At 41.9% G+C, this 8298-nt stretch overlaps 1 pseudogene; it reads right to left on the bottom strand.

The window, feature by feature from the left end:
- Positions 1 to 2304: 2304 nt before the first annotated feature.
- On the bottom strand, positions 2305 to 7513 carry LOC101561417 (annotated as a pseudogene).
- Between the last annotated feature and the right edge of the window lie 785 nt (positions 7514 to 8298).

The following is an 8298-nucleotide window of genomic DNA, read 5'->3' on the forward strand; positions in this document are numbered from 1 at the left end:
ATGCGATCTATTTCTTTCTTGTATTGCTCATTCAAGGAGTACGTTATTTTTCTAATCTCCTCTATTTTTTTCATCAATATCTTACTTAGAAGCAGTTATAAATTCTTTTATTGCAGTGTTTTTTTCAGATTGGGTTTCCTCTCTATGTTTCTGCAGTTGCTTCTTTACTTCAGATGCTATGAGTTCTGAGAATTCTCTTTCTATTTCAGAAAAGATTTGTGCTCTGAGTTCCTCTATATCTTTCTGCTGTTGCTTATTTACTATCGACGCTATTCATTCATGTATTTGAGCCAAGCTGGTGTCCTCCGCACTTGTTCTGGGTGGGCACTGGGTTTCCTCCATATGTTTTTGCATTTGATTCTTTACTGCAGATGTTATTAATTCAAGGATTTCTTTTTTTATTTGCAATCTGAGTTCCTCTCTACCTTTCTGCAGGTGTTTCTTTATTTCAGAAGACATTGATTCATTGATTTCAGCTGTGTGATTCTCAATTTGTTCTGTGTTAGTGTCCTCTGCACTTGTTATGGGCGGGCTTGGGTTCTGAGATTGCATTTTGTTTCTTCTCTTCATTTTGTGTAGCACTGTCTTCTGACCTTTGTTGTAGATCTTCGTTGTAGTTATAACCTTAGCACTTACTGAAGTTTAGGCTCAGCTCTACAAAGTTTGGATTTATCCAGCTGTTCCTGGCTTGCGTCTGGCTGCCGTGCTCAACTCCTTCCTGCCGCTGCCTTGGGGGTGAACCTGTTTTGCCCTTCTGGCAAGGTTTTCTGCTCCTGGACTAGCCAGTTGGTTCAATCCTCTAGACTCTCTGCAGGGATTTCAGCTGCAGGGTTTCACCCCAGGCCTGTTTGCCAAGCCTGAGCTGAGCCTGGAGGGGACAAGTTGGAGTAGGGTGGAGAGGCAGCTCTTCCACACACTCACAGGGCCTGTGCTAGGACTGGGTCTGGGGGTTCCTGGAACACAGAAGAATCTCCTACTTGGTGGGCAGGGTGCTGGAGGTGATGCAGAGTGGTGTGGGGCGTCCCAAGGGGGTGGAAGTGGGTCTCACCCACGCTGTGCCTGCGCTGGGACCAGTAATAGGCCTGCTGGCACAGGGTAACCGGATCTCTCCCACACACTCACTGGGCCTGGGCTAGGATGGAGTCTATGGGTTCCAGGAACACGGCAGAAATTCCTACTCAGCAGGCGGGGTGGGGGAGATGCTGCGGAGTCGTGGGAGTCATCCGAAAGGGGTGGAGAAGGGTTTCACCCACGCTGCCCCTGGGGTGGGACCAGTAATAGGTCCCGCTGGCGCAGGGTAGCTGGAAGCTGTCCCACACACTCACTGGGCCTGGGCTAGGACTGGGTCTGGGTGTTCCTGGAACATGGCAGAAATTCCTACTTGGAAGTAGGGGTGGGGGAGGTACTGAGGAGTGGTGGGGGACGTCCCAAGGTGGTGGAAGAGGGTCTCACCCATGCTGTGCCTGCGCTGGGACTAGTAATAGGTCCGCTGGTGCATGGTACCCTGAAGCTCTCCCACACACTCACCTGGCCTGGGCTAGGACTGGGCTCAAATTTCTTAACTTTCAAAGCTCTTACAAGTGGCCTAGGGAGATAGCTCAGTGTTTTAAGCACCTGCCTGGCAAGCACAGTTACCTGGGTTTGCTCTCCAGTACCCATGCCTTGCCTACACCTAGAACTTCAGGCATGCTATGTCACCCCAAAACAGGGTGGAGGCTTACCCTGGGAATCTAAGTGCTGGGGAGGCTGAGACAGGTGGATCACTATGAGTTTAAACTGTGTAGTGAGTACCTGTACCAAATAAGTTAGTAAATGAATAAGAAAATTAAAAATAAAGTGTACACATGTGAGAGAATGTCATTTTCTAAATAATAAAAAAATAAAGCTGGAACACAGTGCCTGCCTATGAAGTGCAAGGTCATGTGTTCAATTCTTAGTACCAAATAAATAAGTCAAAACATAAACAAGCAATGACATTTATTGTAGGTAAGACAATTTTCCATGATTCGATATTTCTCTTCCATAGAGAGCTCTGTTCTCTATGTCATAATTATGATGTTCATATCCACCTCACTTGCAGTACTGACAAGCACAGCAACATGATTGGATGAATAATTTCTTTGAAAGAGAGACTTGCAGGTGTCTGTCACATAGATTTTTATTTGATTCAGACTCAGGCCTCTCAACTTATAAAGTTTCCAAGACACCAGAAACTCATTCAGCGTGCCGCAGAGTACCTTCTTTTATGACACACCTTCACAACCATATTCACCTGCTTCAAATGCAGTGGAGACACAGATGTTCCTATCTTTCCCTGATCTTCATGGCCATGGTTGTCTTTCCTGAGACAGGTAAGCCTCTGAGAAACACATTGCTGTGGTTGTGGAAGTTTGGAAAGAATTAAAATCTTCTCCAGTTGGTGACTCAGGAAAGACTTAAAGCCCAGTAAGACCATCACAAGGGCCTGTAGGAAGGATTCCATTTGCTGGGTGTCTACAAGGTTATAAGACCAGGGACAATGAATCTGAGAGCTGGATATCTCCAGGGACACTGCATTGATGTTGGGACTCAGGCAGAAGACCTTGGTCATGACACACAGCTTCTCGGGGTAGCCACCCATGGTCAACAGCCTCTGCTTCAATGTCAAGGCAATGCGGTTGCAGTAGTCCTGTCCTTCTGCATCCTGTCCCCCAAGAATGGTACACAGGTTTGGGGGTCTGTTGTGTACAATGAGTAGAGCATCACAGAGGACTGCCTGCTTCTCTTCCAACCCCAGGTCCACAGCCCAGCTTCTGGAAAAGATCAGAATTCCCCAGGAGGCAGGGTGTATTTGCTGATGTATTAACTCCTCCAATCCTTTGTGCTGTGAGGACAGCTCCATCCAGAGAGATTCAGGGATATACTGCCAACATCCTGGAGACACTAGGCATGGAAAGATAGAGAAGGTTTGAAAACTATGTTTGTATTGTTTTTGTGAATTGAGTATGACATTTAAAATGGAGAATACAGCCCCCGTAATAAGAGTACAATTTAAGAGATATTCCCTAGTGCCCCTCTCTTGAACCTGTGTCACACAAATTTGGTGAACTGAGAGATATTGTCTCTGGTACTCTATGGAGGGCAAGTGTGTCACACAGTGCAATTCACCAACCTTGAAGAATTGAACATGATGTGTGCAGTTCCTCTTGCATTTCACATTCTTGTTGTGGAATGTTTAAAAACCTATCTGACAAGCTGAAGACTGAAAGAGCTCAAGTAAATAAACTCTTAGCTTAAACATGGACTTAGAGGGCTGGCAAAAAAACTCAGTGCACTAAACACCTGCTTTGGCAGGTGCAGGGACCCTGATTTGACCACTGGAATCAGATGTTGTGTAGGCCCGAACCCCAGGTGCACAAAATGGGCATCAGAGGATGGGTTTGGTTGCTCAAGCGCTTGGGAGGCTGAAAATAGGAGGATCATTACCAGTCTGAGTTGTGTGGTCAGACCCTGTAACAAATACATTAAAAAAATAGAACTACAGCAGACATAATATATTAATTATCTTGTATTGATACATGTTTATCCATATGTAAGACATTTTTATACTCCATTGTGCTGCCACTTCTCACATTTATTATTGTCAATTTGTAAATGACATAAGCTGTTTTCCTCCTCCAAAAATCTGGATTTGTTTTTCAAAGTAGAAAATCCTATACAAAACTTAGCTAATATATTGCTTTTAGGCAGGCAAGAGAAGTTTACTAACATTATCTCTGGTCTTGAATTATTATTATGCTGTGGGATATAGTCAATTTCTCCCTACTTTGCTCTTCTAAGAGAAATGTTCATAATTTTGAAGTTTTGCCTTACCAGATTGATATTTGTATGTTTTCATAGATGCAATCACTCAGTCCCTAGGAGCCGACAAGAGAAGATGAGTTTTTCCTCTATTCCAGTCTAGTATTTTGCCTCCAGTTGTGCCATGTCATTCATTTCCAAGTCCAATAGGGAATCACACTCCTTGGACAAAATTGCTAAAATGTATACTGAGGCCACAGCCCTGAAATTTACATGTTTGTAAGTACTAAGAGGAGGCCTACACATGGTAGTATTATCTCCTGTATTTCTTTTTTATGGTGCTTGGTATTGAATTCAGAACCTCAGGAACAATGGGCAAGCACCCACTGAGCCATTCCAGATGTCATGTTTCTGATAATAAGTCGGATTTTCACCATCATGATGAGGCTGGGGAGATAGCACAGCACCTGCCTGAAACCACCATGAAACTCACACCAGCAACCTGTGCCATTTTCATTTCACACATCTGGAGTTGCAGGACATACCCTTGCATGAAAATATATTTAATATTTTCAAGAAAATATATTCAATTATTTAATTTTTACATAATTTGTTAAATGGCATAGTACCTGGAAATAACTGCTGTTGGAGATGGGCTTTATGTTCCACACCTTTTCTGTAGTGTGGAGGACTGTCAAATAGACTCAGCTGAGATTCAAATCCTTCAGCCAAATCTGAAAGAAGAAAATACCTTATGTGACTTCATCCGTCAGCATTGGGACAGCCCATACTAGGTGATCTCTGAATTTTATTTAACTTGGTATAAGTGAGGCCAGAGACTGCAACACTGTGTCATTTCTAGATTCATTATGACACTTCCCAAATTTCAGGGAAGACTCTAATTTTTTTTTTTTTTTGGTTGTACTGGGGATTGAACTCAGAACCTTGTGCATGCCAGACAAACACTTATTCTAGTGAGCTATCTTCCCAGCCCAAGACTCTAATTTTTGAACCTTGAATTTTTTGTTCCCATTTAATATAATGATCCATCTTCTATGTTTGAATATCTCTTTGTTTGACCTGTAGTGGAGCTGAAAAAACCTCTATTTAAATTTTCTAATCATGTGTTTGATTGTTTTGCACTTTCACTAATCCCAGCAGATTAGTGGATGGCTGCTGCCTTCACAGTTAATCCCACACCAATTTGACGTACAAAGCAATCATTACTATGAAACTCCATAATATTCTAACTAGACACCTTTTAAAAATATATACATGCAACCACCATTCCTATTATATTTGACTTTGTCTTTTTCTCACCTATGAAAATTCTCCTACATGTAAAAGTGTAGAGATTGTAAAAGCCCATTTCATCTCAGTTATAGAAAATAATAAAGGAGACACGGAGGTGCCCTAGAGGTAGGAGAGACAGAGGAGCCCTCTCCCTCTTACCTGGACCCGTGTCCACCATCTTTGCTACCCACTCGTTCATATTCAGTCTGACGATTTCCTGCTGCTCGTTCACCACCCATGAAACAGGATCTTCTGAGAACACCACACAGCAGAATGGCTTGACTTTGACCACAACAAGATAACCGTGGAAGTCCTCCTTTTTAAATACATCTATAACTTTGATCTCATAGAAAATTCGTGCATCAGTGGAGCAAAAATGGAAGACCGGCAACTTGGAAATTGCCTGTGCTATCACTCTTTGCAGAGAGTCGGGGTCAACATTATCTTTTGCACATCCCAGGACTCTCCTACTCTTATCATGCACTCCAATAAAAAGATACCCTCCTCCAGTGTTAGCAAAGACAGGGATGTACTCTCGGATTATCCTTTTTACGTAGTCTTGGGTCTTTTGTGTGGAGAACTGTTTAAACTCTACAGAATGAGACTCAGGAAAAGGCAGGATGTGGCCATACTCAATCTTGTTGCTTTGGAAAACTTGGAAAGCAAGATTTGATTCCATGATGTCTTGATGCATAACTCTGAGGATTTTACTATACTCAGATTTTTCATTAATCAGAGTGTTCTGTGCCTTTCTTTTCTTTGTCTTCAGGAAATCACATGCCTGCCTTGAACCCAGGCAAACCACAGAGGTACCAGATCTACGGTACAATGAAGAACTCATGCTGCAAATGCAGGGCTTGTTGGAACTGTCTTCAGGCAGAGCACCTCTGTTCCAAGACTTAACAAAAATGTAGAAAACCCTCCCTTCTTGCCGGGTCTCAAAGAAAGCCTGAAGAATATCTGAAGATGGAATCAGCTCTCTCAAGGCCTGCTCCAAGTCTAAGCCCAGCTCTACAGGATGGTCAGCCTCATCTGCCATTTCCATCTGAATCACTCCTCCTCCTGAGTTTAAGAAAACACAAGCAGCCCGCACAACTTCCTTCTTCTCCTTGTCCCTCTGAATTTTCTGCAGCTTTTGCCTGTATTCTTCACCAAGGGTCACTTTTCCTACACTGATGACCAGGTCTGGCTGAGATGGTTGCAGCAGGAGAGAGCAGTCATTTGTCTGTATGTTGATCCCAGAGCTGAAATTATTAGAACATTTGTTTCAGTTTTCCTATAAAGTTAATTGCCCTCCACACTGAGTCCATAGTCATAGTTATTAGAAAATATTTATGCTGTGTCTAATTTGTTTTTAAACAAAGCAATAAGTAAGACAGCTCAGGTGATGAATGTAAAGTGTGTGACATTTAATCAAATTAAAGTAACTGGTGAGTTTGACAAATGTTATTCAGGGGCTAGGAAGTGGCTCAGTGGTATTGCTCTTGCCTTGCATGCACAAGGCCCTGGTTTCTACCCCCTGTTTCCCCCACCCTGAAAAAAACAGAAATGACATTTAAAAAACTAAGAATGGAATGTCAGAATGCAATATGGTTCTATTATTTTCAGATTTCTCATCCCAGTTATGAAAGGATCTTAAAGGGCTGTAGATACAGCTCAGTGGCATAAGTACTTGCCTGGAAAGTACAAGGTCCCAAGTTTATGCCCAGTGCTAAAAAAGAAGAAGAAAGAATGTAAAGTAATTGAGGGGAACCTGAAGAATTGAATGGAGAAAAATATCGGTGTCATACACCCCTTATGGAATATTATCGTGCTGCAACAAATGATATGTCATTTGCAGGAATGGTTTGAACTGAAATACATTAATTTAAACTCTTACATAGAAACTTAGAAATCAAAGGTCATTTGAAAACAATAGAAAGACTATCTTGAAAGAGAAAAGAGATACAGTAACAAGGGAAAGAAAAGAAGGGCAAAGAGGGTAGCAGGAAGGGTGGACATGATTAAGGAACAACATGTGCATGTATGAAAATATCAGAGTGGAGTCCATTAATAGATGTGATTTAATGTACATTAGTAGTAATTTCCCTTGTGAGGAGTAAAAGAGATTAAGTCACACCAAGCACTTAGTTCTGTTTCTTGGTTCACGGATGCTCAGTAATTCAAGCTGTATTAATTATCATCATGTCATAGTAGCTTGAGGAATGACCAGGGGCACAGAAGCAACATTATCAAATTCTTGATCACACATAAACAATGATAGTTCAGGGCTGTAGAAACCCTTGGATAATTCAAGTTAATTGAGGAGAATTTACATATCAATAATGAGCATTGACACAGATGAAAAGCAAGCATGTATTGCATAGAATGCTTCACATTTTATAGCAGCAGACAAAGTGCTCACAGAATGCTACCCTTCCACAGGTACTGGAGCAGTCATCATTCCTCAGGTCTTCTGGGAGTCATTCACATTCACACAGGTGAGCTATAGAATTTTAATGCTTTCCTCTGTGTTCATCACCTGATCAACTCATGTCCACCCTTCCCACTACCCACACATTCATTCTTCTTCCTTGGTACTCTCACAAATCCTTGTGCCCATCCTTGCCCCTAATTTTACATGGAGTTAAGGAATTCTTTAGGAACATCACTGGTTTCCTGAGAAACTGTTTCCAAACCACAGAGAATGTGTTAAGAACCCCTAATCATTTATGACACCACAAGGAAAAATTTGTTGCCCTATTTCCTGCCTTAGACAGTGAATCTCAGGAGGCTCTACCTATTCTTCATGCTCAGAAATGCTTGCCTTGAAAATTTTAAAGCCTCTTCCAGTTCCTTGCATAAGCCAGGACCAGCAGTGCATTTTCCACTTTGCCTGGGCAAAGCTGGTCAGAAATGTGATGTACCCAGTTCTTCCATTTGGCATATTCAACAGCCATCTACCTTAAAGAGGAAAAATCATTGAAGTCACTGGTGTGGGCAAAGAGTTATTGAATAAAACCCGGTCTCACAAAAACTAACTAAAAGAATCAACAACTGGAATCTCATCTCATTAAAAAGCTTTTTCACAGAAAAAACCCACAGCCAACAGAGTAAAGAGACAACACACAATATCAGAAAAAAATGTTGGCTAGCTGTTCATCAGAAAAATCTATTGAGATGATCATGTGATTTTTGTCTTTGACTCTGTTGATGTGGTATATTACATTTATGGATCTGTATATA

Source organism: Octodon degus, unplaced genomic scaffold (genome assembly GCF_000260255.1).
Source record: "Octodon degus isolate 3935 unplaced genomic scaffold, OctDeg1.0 scaffold00072, whole genome shotgun sequence".
NCBI classification, from domain to species: domain Eukaryota; kingdom Metazoa; phylum Chordata; class Mammalia; order Rodentia; family Octodontidae; genus Octodon; species Octodon degus.